This window comes from Sorex fumeus, unplaced genomic scaffold, assembly GCF_029834395.1.
Source record: "Sorex fumeus unplaced genomic scaffold, SorFum_2.1 ptg000008l, whole genome shotgun sequence".
NCBI lineage: Eukaryota > Metazoa > Chordata > Mammalia > Eulipotyphla > Soricidae > Sorex > Sorex fumeus.
The window spans coordinates 20,600,663-20,614,691 of NW_026606065.1; the positions used below are offsets into that span (position 1 = coordinate 20,600,663).

The following is a 14,029-nucleotide window of genomic DNA, read 5'->3' on the forward strand; positions in this document are numbered from 1 at the left end:
TGATACAGTATAAAATAATATAATGACTAGAAAATTAAGATTTACTGTCATATTAACTCAGAGCAATTAATTCCTTCAACATTGGGAAGAGCTCCATAAAACTTTGCTGCCATGGAAGTTTGAGTGTCCTAGGTTCATTTTGGGATTTTTTTTGGGGGGAGGGTGTCACACTTGGCAATGCTCAGGGGTTACTCCTGAGCTCTGCACTCAGGAATTACTCTGTCAGTGCTCAGGGGACCATATGAGATAATGGGGATTGAACCCAGGTCAGCTGTGTGTAAGTACAGCCTTGCAATACAGTGCTACGCATTGTACTATCACTTCAGCCCCAAATTCTAGGTTCATTTTGATTCAGACATAACAGTAGTTATATGATTTCCTTTACAAGAGTTATTAGAATCTTTAAGAAGCACTGTATCTCAGTGGTTAAGCACCTGCCTTTAATACATGAAGCATAGAGTTCAAGTCCAGCCATTAACCCACATCAATGAGTTTGATCCCTGGAGTTGCTAAATACTATCCTTGCCACATAGATAAACATATTGCTTTTAATTCATACAACAGTCAAAAAAAAAAAAAAAACACGGGAGGAGGGGGAATCATCAGAGAATAAGCATAAAGTAAGGTACAAGGATATGAACCTGTCTTTCAGCTTTTTCATAGGTTTTCTCGGTCATTTTGTGTAATACATTATTTAAAAATAAATTCCATGCCAGTTAACAATGATCTTTCTCAAAATAGGATGAAGACTTCTAATCTGGCTGGAATATTTTATGTCCAAACTTTTGACTACCTACTTCTAGTATATTAATGCTTTTGTTTCCATGCTCAAGTTTCCAAGATATGATTATTAAAGGAATAAAAGTGACTTAGATACAGAAAAAGTAGAATTTTAACAAAAATCCTCTCATTTGGTTTACAAAATGCACAGAAACTTGGCAAATGTAACAATGTACAAAACAAAAAACAGGGGCTGGAGCAATAGCACAGCGGGTAGGGCATTTGCCTTGCACACAGCCGACCTAGGTTCAATTCCCAGCATCCCATATGGTCCCTCGAGCACCGCCAGGAGTAATTCCTGAGTGTATGAACCAGGAGTAACTCCTGTGCATCGCCGGGTGTGACCCAAAAAGCAAAAAACAAACAAACAAAAAAACCCCCACCCCATATTCAAGTTCAGTACCCAGGCAGTTGTATTTCCTCTGAAAGGGCATTTAACTTTGTCCTTGATTACATAATGAGTTGAAAGGTGAGGAACTTAAAGAAAGGCACAATATCGAAAAGTATTTTGAGACATGTAAGTATAATTTCATCTAGGGCTGGAGCGATAACACAGCAGGTAGGGCGTTTGCCCTGCACACGGCCAACCCGGATTTGATCCCTCTGTCCCTCTCGGAGAGCCTGGCAAGCTACCAAGAGTATCCCCTGCAAAGCCTGGCAAGCTCCCCATGACGTATTTGATATGCCAAAAACAGTATCAAGTCTTACAATGGAGATGTTACTGGTACATACTCGAGCAAATCGATGAACAACAGGAGAACACTGCTACAGTGCTATATGTATTTGTGTACAAGCTTTAAGAAAAAATTATGCATATATCAAAACAATATAATTAAAACAGAATTATTGGACATCAGTTCAGAATTATGACTGAACTGATAGCACAAAAGCAAAAGAAAACTTAGAGGCATTGCTTTCTTTAGTATGATAAGAGAAAGTATACATACTCATGTGAAAATAGTTTTTTAACTTTTTATATATTAAATTATAAGATTATATATAAGTGCTAATGTACTAATACAGGGCCTATGTATTAGTGTTTCCTAAAATAGACAAATATTAAGGAAAAAAATTAATTCCTGAGCATAATTTTATTTTTTGGTATTAGGGAACTAAATCTGCAAACTTGAGCATTTCACAATCTCTTGTTCTAACTTGAGTCAAGGATTTAGCTTGAAAAAACTAGAGCAGCGTTTCTGAAAGTGTGATTTAAAGATTCCTGAATCCAATTACCCAAGGTTCCCTTTCAAAACGAAAGCTTTCCCACACTCTGAAACTACTGAATCTGAATTTCAGGCGTGGATCTCAAGAATCTCAGCTGTCAATATGTGTGCCTGCTGAATGGCACACATATGGCGCTGGTTATTAATAATCTCTCAGGACTAATTCACCCTTCCGTGTTTGGCCTTGTGATGCTAAAGCTTGGTCTCTATAACCGCATTACTTTGCCATCAGACTGGCTCCTCATTTAGCTCTGACATAGGAAGGCCTGGAGGGAGACCGGAAACTAGGAGAAAGCTCGCAGACCATACTCTTTTCAGTTTGCTTGCTGTTCTCATTAGCGTCACCTAGCTACAGTTCTTTCACACAATGAATCATGACCATCCTGTTATTCATTGATTGCCTCGAGCAGGCCCCAGTAATGTCTCCTTCATCCTAGCCCTGAGATTTTTAAGAAAGTGCTATATTCAAGGCTCTTTAGGAGAATGAGACCCAACATTGTTACTGGTATTTGGCATATTGGGTACGCCACGGGGAGTTTGCCAGACTCTGCCATGTGGGCAGGTTACATTCAGTAGCCTGCCAGTTTGTCCAAAGTAGAAATGAGATAATAAGATGTTGCGCAGCCGTGAATGCGGCCACGTGCTTCCGGGAGCTGGGTTTTATAGTCTCTGAGTCTTGGCCGTTGATGGGATTACATGGCACCAGGGGGCTAGTTGGTGGGTGTGACCCCGGCCTACTGGAATTTGGAGGATCTGGGTGGAGGATGCTCAGCCCCAATCCAAGTAGGCTTGGAGATCTCAGCTCCGGGACCCGCTTGCCTTTGTTTCTCTGCTGGTACCTTCAGGTGTGCGGAGAGTGGTCTCAGCATGGTGGTGGCTGGTTCTGGAGGTCTTCAGCTGCCGGAGCCCTGGTCGGGGCGGGGAGGAAAGCCCAACCCGCTCCCCTCCAAGGGGCCCCGGTGAGGACAGCCAGGCGCGGGGGCAGGAGACTGCACTGTTCTCTTCCGGGAGCTGGTTTTTATAGTCTCTGAGTCTTGGCCGTTGATGGGATTACACAGCGCCAGGGGACCAGTTGGTGGGTGTGACCCCCGCCATAGTTCTTTACCCAAGCAGTTTGCATTGTTGCTAGTTGTTTAATCCAGTTTCCACATTGGTTTGTTTTTTGTTTGGTTTGGGGTGTAGGGGATTGGGTTTGTTTGTTTGTTTGTTTGGGGGACACAGCTGACATCCTCTGGGGGACCATGCAGTGCTGAGAATCAAACCTGAACCTCCAGCATTACAAAGGATGCAAATCAGCCCTTGCAGTTATTTCCCCAACCCTATAATCTACCTTTTTTTTTTTTTGCTTGTTTGTTTGTTGGTTTGTTTGTGGCACTTCTCAGAGGTCACTTCCAGCATGCTCAGATCACAGTGGCACCAAGGATCTAACCCAGGCCTCCTGCATGCAAGGTGTGCTCTGCATCAACCTACTTTATTATGAGGGTGTTATTTTCTCTGTTACATTTTTAAATCGATTGCCTCGAGCAGGCACCAGTAACGTCTCCTTCGCCCTAGCCCTGAGATTTTAAAAAGTGCCATATTCAAGGCTCTTTCAGGGTTAGGAGAATGAGAGCCATCATTGTTACTGGTATTTGGCATATTGGGCATACCACGGGGAGTTTGCCAGACTCTGCCATGTGGGCAGGTTACATTCGGTGGCTTTCCAGGTCGTCCAAAGTAAGAATGAGATAATAAGATGTATTTGCTTCCGGGAGCTGGGTTTTATAGTTTCTGGGTCTTGGCCATTGATGGGATTACACGGTATGGGTTGGGGGGCAGTTGGGGGGTGTGACGCCCTCCTACTGGAAGATGGAGGGTCTGGGTGGAGGATGCTCAGCCCCGATCAGAGCAGGCTTGGAGATCTCAGTCCCGGAACCCGCATGCCTTTGTTCCTCTGCCGGTACCTTCATGCGTGTGGAGAGTGGTCTCAGCATGGTTGTAGCTGGTTCTGGAGGTCTTCGGCTGCTGGGGCTCTGCTCATTGCAGGAAGGGAAACTCAACCTGCCCCCCTCCACGGGGCCCTGGTGAGGACAGCCAGGCACAGGGGCAGGAGACTCTGTGCTGTTTTCTTCCAGAAGCTGGGTTTTATAGTCTCTGGGTCTTGGCCTTTGATGGGATTACCAGGTGTGGGGGTGGGGGGGGCAGTTGGTGGGTGTATTTAAGTATCTCAAACTTTTTTGCAGATACAAAAGACATAAGTAATACTCAATATTCTGAAATACTTTTTTTTTTTCATCTCTGTAGATCTACATCGCACAGCAGAACCTGGCAAGCTCCCCATGGTGTATTTGATATGCCAAAAACAATAACAACAAGTCTCACAATGGAGATGTTACTGGTGCCCGCTTGTGCAAATCGATGAACAATGGGAGGACAGTGCTACAGTGCTACAGATTTACATCAATTGTTTAAATTTTGGTGCCAACTCTGTGGAACCATTTTCCATTTTAACTTTCTTTCAGGAACTATTTAACTTTGTTTTGAGGAAAAGAACAGTTCTGGGAACTTAAGTGACTTTGTCTAAGCAATGTTCCTGGAAACTGACAAGGACTCTTTTCACATACATTACATGGTCTCCAGTGAAGTAAGTGCTTAGACAATGATGATGACATTGATGATTTCACCTGACAGCTTGCTCTTCTTCCTCGGAAGAGAGGAGCTTCTCCATCAGGAACAACTCAAAAGAAGTGACTCACAATTCCCAGCGGCAGTGCCAACTTCTCTGCTGGGACTCTAACCACAAATGTCGATCAGGCCAGGGAGTCAGATTTCTGCTGGATTTGGAAAAACACCTATGTGTTCGTGAAGGAAGCTCATGGGCTGGTTGATACCACTGTAGGTCTTGAAGGTCCCCATACGTGAGTGTGGCAGTGGGCAGAGCAAGGAGGTCAGTTGCAGAAATGAAAGCAGGGCTTTCCCATGCCCTCTCCTCTCCATCTTATTTAATGCTAGAATTGTCATTGGATGATCCATTTCTCTATATTGGTTCTTTTCCAGTGGTGCTGAGAGGCTACTCCGAGCTCGATACCCAGAAAATACCAGGCAGTGCTGATGGTGCTCAGAGGATTGTGTGGTACTAAGGATCAAACTGGGCCTTCAGCATACAATGCATGAGCTTAGCCCATAAAGTTCTCTTTTTTGCCCTTATACATTGGTAGTTGAAGTCTAAAAACTCACCTGAAATTCTTACTGGCCCACAAAATTTCAAACACACTAACCACACAGAAGGGCAAAGCACAAATGTGCTCTCAAATGTACAAGCAAAAGAGCTTTCAGAGGGGTCCACCCTTTTCGTGCCTGTCTTTTCTTCGTGGTCCCCTCTGCATCTTTTGTCCCTTCCTCTATCACCTCATCTTCCTTCTCTACCTATCTCCCTTGTTCTAGTTCTACCTTTTCTTCTCTTCCTTTTGTCAAGGAGGGACTTCATTTTTTGAGGAACTGCTCAGTTTGGCCTCTTTTACAAAAGCCTGATTTGAGAATTCAATCCTGCTTTTGTAAAATAAAAATGTCAGAGGGAAAGCTCAGCCAAAAAGGCACTTGCCTTGCACACAGCTCACCCAGGTTTGTTCCTCAGCATCCCATATGGTCCCCTGAGCACCACCAGGAGTGATCCCTGAGTGCAGACCCAGGAGCATCACCAGATGTGACCCAAAGGCAAAAACAAAAGAAAGATAGATTTTAATAAGGGAACCAGATTTGCTAAAGTAACTACAGTGATAGAAATGTATTGACTTCGGATCTGAATGGGATTGCCTATTCTATCCTAGTATGGGGTAAAAATAATAATAAATACAATGAAAATTAGAAACTGAACTATTTCATGAACCTATGATGAAAGGGAAAAAATGAATTATTGCCCAGTCTGTTGTTAGCCCTGAGTTCATAATCTTAGCAGAGAACTATGCAGTTTTTTTGTTTGTTTGTTTGTTTTTTGCTTTTCGGGTCACACTCAGCGATGCTCAGGGGTTACTCCTGGCTCTGCATTCAGAAATTACTCCTGGCGGTGTGTTCAGGTGACCATATGGGATGCTGGGAATCAAACCTGGGTCAGCCACGTGCAAGGCAAATGCCCTACCCATTGTGCTATCGCTCTAGCTTCCAAGTTTTTCTGAGTAATCCCTCATTCATCCACATCCACATCCACAGGAGTTTGCAAGAACTATGAGGGGTCTAAAACTTATAAATTACATGTAAAATTATAAAATTATGTCTGCAGTTGCCTGCAAATTAGTTCTTTCACTGAGAGAAATATGATATTTTGCTATTTATAAATGATTACATAACATGCCCTTTCACCAATATTTAGGTTCTTCTCTAGGATTACAAGCAATATTTTATTTTCTGACAAAAAGGAAACTAGAATAGATGAGTGACAATTGTTGGAGATAGGGCAAGTATATTAACAATATAGATTCCTGAAAATGAGCAGATAAAAAAATCAATCCAAACAAACTGACAGAAGGAAGTCAAACTAGAGCCATGCAAAATGATTAAGGATGAAATGCAATCATTAAAAGTTGTGAGGTTTATTTACTTAAGACTCTCTTTCATCAAATGGAGTCTGCAGATTATCCCCAGATGAAGAAAAAAATATAGATGTAACCTTGTAAGAGGAGAGCTGTGGGACACAGCTACAAACAAAACCAACCTGGAAAAAAAGGCATAAAAGCCAAATACTGAATTTATATGTTGTGACTGGAAGGTGGCCAGAAAAGGTTTGTCCTACCTTTTGTGCCAACTCTAAGTTTCAATAGATGGCTCAGAGATGTTCCAGGTTACCCTGAATATTTAGGTCCCCAGAAACAAACGGCTGACTCATACAGCCACACAGCCTATTCACCGCACAACCCCACGGTCATCAGTCAAATAAACTAATATGGCAAAAGGACCCCCTAACATTGAGATATGAGGAAACTTCAGAGAAAATTACTGTGCAGATAGAATAAGCAAACAGTATACAAATGTGTATATAAATTATCACTATTATTTCTTTCCAAACAAAAACAGAATGATAGCCTGAGGAACTACACCAAAATGACAAAGTTTCGCACAGTAGATATAAATTCACTTTTTCTTGCTCTAGTTTTCTATATTTTCACATTGAATATGTTAGTTTTTAAATACACTTACAGTTTATAATTAATCAGTACCACATAACTTCCAAATAATGCTATTTATTATTTTAATGTTAAGGTATTATATATAGATGGATCACTGTATCACTGTCATCCCATTGTTCATCGATTTGCTCAAGCAGGTGCCAGTAACGTCTCCATTTGTCCCAGCCCTGAGATTTTCGCAGCTTCTCTTTACTTGTCTTTTGCAACAGTGCCATAGTGGAGGGTCTTTCAGGGTCAGGGGAATGAGACCTGTTACTGTTACTGTTTTTGGCATATCAAATATGCCACCGGGAGCTTTCCAGACTCTGACAATCATTAGAATGATTTTCATGCAGTTGAAAAAAATTTTTTCTTCCTTATTTGGGCCACACCCAAATTATTCCTGAGTGGATAATAAGAGCTCACTCCTGGCAGTGCTCAGGAGACACTGAAGTACTGGGAATTAAACCCAACACTGGGGATGGAGCAATAGTACAGAGGGTAGGGTATTTGCCTTGCATGCAGCCTACCTGGGTTTGATCTCCAGCATCCCACGTGGTCCCCCAAGTACCGCCAGTAGTAATTCCTGAGTGCAGAGCCAGGAGTAACTCCTAAGCATCACTGAGTGTGACACAAAACACACACACACACACACACACACAAAACCCCTAAAAAATAAAATTAAGTAAACCCAAGACTTCACACATGCAGGAGCAACTCCCAACTTAATCCAATTTGGTGCTTTACGGTTGCTACTCCAGGGACCATGCAGTACTGGGGATTGAAACCATGTCCCCTGCATCCAAAACATGCTCTAACCCAGCAGCATTCTTCAACCTTCATACGTGCAGAACGGTTATGTGTTTTACTATAGTATAGTGTTATGCTATGCAGACTAGCTGGTATAACCATCGTGGTAGAACAGAGGTTTTCAAGCATTCTACACCTGCAAACAGGCTACAAACTAGCAGTTAAAGATTCCTGCTCTAACGCAGTGAGCTTCCTTTTGAGCCCAGATAGAAAATTCTTAAAGGAAAAATTAGGCAGAGCCAGGATGAAATAGTGCAATGGCTTGGAGCATCTGTCTTACAGCTACTATGGTGGTAAGTACAAATCCCAGTGTCCCACATGCACTGAGCATGATCTTGGCAGCTCTGCTGTTTGAACTTGGCAACTCTTCAGTCTACGATCCCCAGTGACCAAGCAATTTCTGGTTATACTGCAGCCAGTCATGTGTGAGCACTGCAAAAGGCATGAATGTTCAAGAAAGCGCTACAGCAAAAAAGATGTGCCAACGTTGTACATTGGAAGCGCAATCCTTGGTAAACACAGGTGTGAACACCTCAAAAACTGAAAAGGATGCACCACAACCATAATTGTGTGCCTCAACCAAGAGTGCCAGCCCCTACAAGCTTATATGCAAACACTGCAGTAACAGTGTGCAGGCTTCCATGAGCCATGCAGCCAAGTGCAAATCCCACATCCTAATATGTGATCCCCAGCCAGCACCAAAATCAGACACATTAATACAGCCCTGTGATTGCATCAACAATGAAGAGAGGGAAATAAATTTTGTAAAAGAAAAAAAAATGGGCACCATTTTTCTGCATGTTTCTAATTTTAATTAGTCTTATATCTTAAACAAATAATATATAAGGATAGGCTTTGCTGTCAAAGGCACTGATTTTAAGGGCTGAAAGGACAGTAGAATGTGTATGCCGCTTGCCTTGCTCATGGCCAACATAGATTCAGTTCCCATGTCCCCCCCCCCACCCAAGAATCAGGTTAGAAGTGATTCGTAAATGCAGAGCCCAGAGCAAGCCCTGAGTGCCACCGGATATGGTCCCCAAACAAAAATAAAAAAATAAATGCATTGGTTTTATTATAAAAACTAGAGAACAAATAGACTGCATGTCCATAGGTTAAACTGTATTTCATACTTCTTTACTTTTCCTTTTTATCTAGTTTTTAGTTTGGGGCCACAAGCAGAATATTCAGGGTTTAACCCTGGCTCAGTGCTCTGGGAACCATATGTGCTACCCGGGATCAAACCAGGGTGGGCCATATGCAAAACAAGCGCCTTACCTGCTGTACCATCTCTCCAGTCCAGTGAACCATGTTTCAAACAGTTTCCCAGCTTCAAGGTTCTGTCAATACTGCTTACCTCTTGGGCTGCCTTCCCTCTAGACTTCACATCTGCCAGCAGCAACAGGAACCACGTGATTCTAGTTCAAAGCCAGTAGAGGAAGGACTGTCCAGCCTTAGACCAATCATAGGAAGGAGGAGGAGAACTGGCTTAGATTAATCAGATCTTACTCTGGACCAAGGATCACCACCATTGCTACACAGTGGGGAAGGGATGAAATCAGAGCCAATACAAGTTTTCCGAAATCTACAACTTGCATTTTATAGGATTCCTTTAAGTAAAAACGTTTCAAAATACAGATTCATTATTAAAATAAACAGTTTTAACAGAAAAATTTTAAGATGTATAATTGCAGAAACATAATAAAATCCAGAAAAGAGAAGTTAGTTATTGAATTAATTTCCTGACACATTCCTATTACACTTTTCTACATTAATTCTTTTGGGTTCTATACTCTCAATCTTTCCATAAGACAGTTGTGGAATAATTCATAGAGAAAATAGAATTCAGTCTTTCCTCTAGCACATATAACTTGATTTTTTTATTATTGATAGTCTCAATTTTTTAAATTTTAGTGTCGCATTGTGTTGTCATGCAACTTCTCAGCAATGTTAGCAACTTTAGTAAGCTATCAAGTTTTATTTTGTTTCACTTTATTGTACATAAGACTAAAAGATATAAAAGACTTTTCAGAGCCTAGTTTCTGGATCCATATTTTTATCTATTTTGTTGGCTTGATTTAGTGATCTCACACCTTACATAGAAGTCAACTCAAAGTGAAACAAAGACCTTGAGATCAGATCACTCTGTCACTGTCACTGTCCTCCCGTTGTTCATCGATTTGCTCGAGCAGGCCCAGTAATGTCTCCATTGGAGACTTTGTTGTTACTGTGTTTGGCATATCGAATACATCATGGGTACCTTGCCAGGCTCTGCCGTGCGGGCGAGATACTCTCGGTAGCTTGCCGGGCTCTCCAAGAGGGGCAGAGGAATCGAACTCGGGTTGGTCATGTTGGCTGCGTGCGTGCAAACGCCCTACCGCTGTGCTATCGCTCCAACCCAGCATCTATAAAATACACTGAGGAAAATGTACGCAGAATGCTCCAATATCTGGACCTCAAAGGTCTTCAGTGATTCAATGCCACTGGCAAAGGTAACAGAATAAAAAAATAAATGAGACTACAATCATATTAAAGAGTTTCTGCATGGCAAAAGAAACAGGACTAAAACTAAAAGACAGATAACTGAATGGCAGAAAATAATTGTGGTCAGCACAGTAGATAAAGGATTGATATCCAGGATATATAAAAATACTCACAAAGATCAGCAACAAAAGCTCAAAATCCCCATCAAAAAATGGGTAGAGGAAATGAACAGGGACTTCTCTGAGGAAGACCAACATATGGCTAATAGACACATGAAAATATGTTCACCATCACTTATAATAGGGAAGTCCACATCAAGATGACAGTGAGGTACCATCTCACACAGTGAGAAAGACAAACATCAAAAATAATAGAAAAAAATCTGTGTTGGTGGGGAAAAAGGAACTCTCATCCACTGAGAATGGGAATGTAGTTTGTTCAATCCTTATGGAAAACAGTGTGGAGAGTTCTCAGAAAACTTAAAATTGAGCTACCCTCTGGCCCAGCTGTAAAAAGTACACGCGGAAAAATGTGTGTTCTCGGATGGCTGTTGGCATCCGGATGGGCAAAGAAAGAACTAGGACCAAACTGGTTGATGGTTAGTTGCCCTTTATTCAATCTCTCATCTCTCCCGTCTCACACACTCATCATGCCTCCCCCTCTTTTTCGCCCTTCATTCCTCTCTCCTTCATTCCTAGCTCCCAGATCCCCCTCCAATCTTACAGTCTTAGTTTATATAGCAATCGTGTAGGGTGGTAGTACAAAAGTGGGGTTGAACATTAACAAATCAACAAAGAGGGGTAAGGCCACTCCTCCAGGAGATTAACTCAAGGACAAAATCTCATCTAAGGAGATTACTACAGATTACTTGGAGATCTGCTAAAGCGTGGGATCCAATCCAGGGTGTGTCTCTTTCTTCTTTCCTCAGCTAGCAATCTACTTAAATAGTTGTAGTAAATCTACTTCTAATATTTCTAGCAATGTCATTCTGTATGAGCACAGTAAGAGATAGATCAAACTTAAAGTTTGGTTCTTCCTGAGGACATCTCACTATAGATTCCAGACCACAGTCTTCAAGTCAGGTTAGTTTTTCTAACCCGAGCAGTGTCCTTATCCAGTTACCTCTTTTAGGTCATGACAGAGTTTGTCCATAAACGTGCTCTTAACTTATAGTTAAGTATTATGGCGCTTGGCCTGGCCCATTTCGATGTCAGGGTAGCTCACAGCTTGCCCTGGGTCCATTCAGGCCCTCATCGAGACCCTGCTTTTGGGGTGGTAGGAACTAAGGGCAACTGAGTAGATAAAGCAGATGCCCAGGAGTAAATATTATTCGGAGTCAATCAACTCCCAAGTTACAAAAGCATAATATTAACTGTCTTCCTGTGTCCATACAGAAAGGACATTGCTTTAAGGTAAACTGTGCAAAAGACATAACTTACAACTTCAGTGTCCTTAGAAGGATCTGATCTTACAAACTAACAGAATCTGATTGGGGGGAAAAGGTGATTAACTGGTTGGGGAGGAGGGCTCAGAGAAGAGTTTACAGATAAACAAAGGAATGGGAGTGACTCAGGAGCACTGTGATAGGTGTAACCCGATAAACCTAAGTTCTCTGCAGCAAGGCTGAAAGGATAAACCCAATGTTATCATACACCCAGCAATTGCACTTTTGGGTATCGGTGCCCAAGACAGAAAATACATTCATTCAAAAGGATATATGCATGTCACTATTCATTGCAGCACTCAGTACAATAGCTAAGATTTGGAATCAACCTAGATGTCCAAGAACAGATCAGTGGATCATAAAGATGTGGTATCTATCTATCGATATATGTATATATATATGTACACACATATATATATATATACACACACACAATGGAATATTATACAGCTGCAAGGAATAATGAAAGCATGCAATTTGCTGCAACATGAGCGGAACTGGAAGATATCACACTAAATGAAGTAAACCAAAAGGACAAACACAGGATAATATCATTTATATGTGGTATTTAGAGTATCTGGATGAGGTAATGCGATGGTTTAGGGGAGAGAGAGGAATAGATAACCCTTGGTCCCAGAGTATAGGGAGGAGAAGGAAAGAAATAGAGTAAAGGGGAAGAAGAGGGGAAGAAATAGATGAGAAGCAATGGGGGTAGGGGGCAAGAGGACCCAGGTACATTTGGTTGCGTTAAGGAATGATAGAACTAAATATACAAACCACAGAGTCAGCAACACTGAAATTGCGAGATCTAAACTTTAATAACCAAATTTAAAAGGTACCTGATGGCAGGCTGGGGTCAGGGTGGTGGGCTTGGAGAGAGAATCTAGGAACATGGGTGGAGGAAAGCTGATATTGGTGGTGGGATTAGTGATGGAATATTGTAAGTCAAAAACCCAACTATGAATATCTTTGTAATTTATGGTGCTGTAATAAAGTAAGTAAAGTAAAGGCCCTCCCGTTGATCATCGATTTGCTCGAGCGGGCCCAGTAACGTCTCCATTGGAGACTTTGTTGTTACTGTGTCTGGCATATCGAATACTCTCGGTAGCTTGCCGGGCTCTCCGAGAGGGGCGGAGGAATCGAACTCGGGTCGGCCATGTTGGCTTCGTGCAAGGCAGACGCCCTACCCGCTGTGCTATCGCTCCAGGGCGTTTGCCTTGCAGCTAACATGGTGCTGTAATAAAATAAAATTTTAAAAAATTCTGTTTCTTTATACAATGAGACTGCAATCATTCTAGATCATTTTAACATATAAATAATATTATATACATTATAGTTTATATTTTTAGTTTAGAGCTTTTAGGAGGATGTATATCTTTAACAAATTGCTTATTATGCTTAGTGCTGTTCTTGTCAGTTGGGTTATCATTAAGAGGTCCATTGTCATCCATAGAGATTCAATTTTTTGGATACCACTAGTAAATATCTTCATTTTCCACCTATCATTAAAGCTCAACATATAAATTTTTAGTTTTGAGCTTTTATTATTATTATTATTTTTGCCTTTTGGGTCACACCCGGCAATTCACAGGGGGTGCTCCTGGCTCTGTGCCCAGGAATTACTCCTGGTGGTGTTTGGGGTACTCTAAGGGATGCTGGGAACTGAACCCGGGTCAACAGCATGCAAGGCAAATGCCCTACCCGTTGTGCTATCGCTCCAGCCTCAGTTTTGAGCTTTTAGAAGGTTATATATCTTTCCAAAATTGCTTTTTGAGCATAGTGCTCTTGTTAGTTGACGTTATCAACTAACAGGCCATTGCCACTCAAAAGGTTTTGTTTTACAGGATATCATAAGTAAGTATCTTCACTTTCCATTTCTCATTAAAAATCAGGTCCCTTCACACTGAGGACATAAAGTAACATATTGTATAAGAAAATATGTGGTTACCATGGGGAGAAGGAGCTATTCCAGGTCTGTTTATCCTCTTATTTATTGCAGGTAATTTAATTAAGTAACATCAAATGTTGTTTACACTTGATAGATGTTTTTATAATCCCTTAATGTTGCTGGTCTGCAAAGTAAGCTTTTTTAGACATATTTTATTCTTCTGCATGTTCCTCCCATAATATTAGAACTGAAGCAGCAACAATAG

At 41.5% G+C, this 14,029-nt stretch overlaps 1 protein-coding gene and 1 pseudogene across 10 annotated transcripts in view; one reads left to right on the forward strand and one right to left on the reverse strand.

Moving 5' to 3' along the window:
• LOC130019223 (craniofacial development protein 2-like) overlaps positions 1-9,317 on the reverse strand; it is a 41,448-nt gene extending 32,131 nt beyond the window's left edge. For 7 of the 10 annotated variants that reach the window (XR_008791746.1, XM_056109851.1, XM_056109850.1 and 4 more), the window contains exons 1-2: positions 9,227-9,313; positions 7,672-7,727 (exon numbers count right to left, since the gene is read on the reverse strand). The gene's annotated coding sequence lies outside the window, so the exon portion shown is untranslated. Of the gene's footprint in view, positions 1-7,671; positions 7,728-9,226 lie in introns of all 10 variants that reach the window. The other 3 variants (XM_056109847.1, XM_056109849.1, XM_056109843.1) reach the window with 1 other exon arrangement.
• Positions 5,695-5,816, forward strand: LOC130019506 (uncharacterized; annotated as a pseudogene).
• Positions 9,318-14,029: the final 4,712 nt, after the last annotated feature.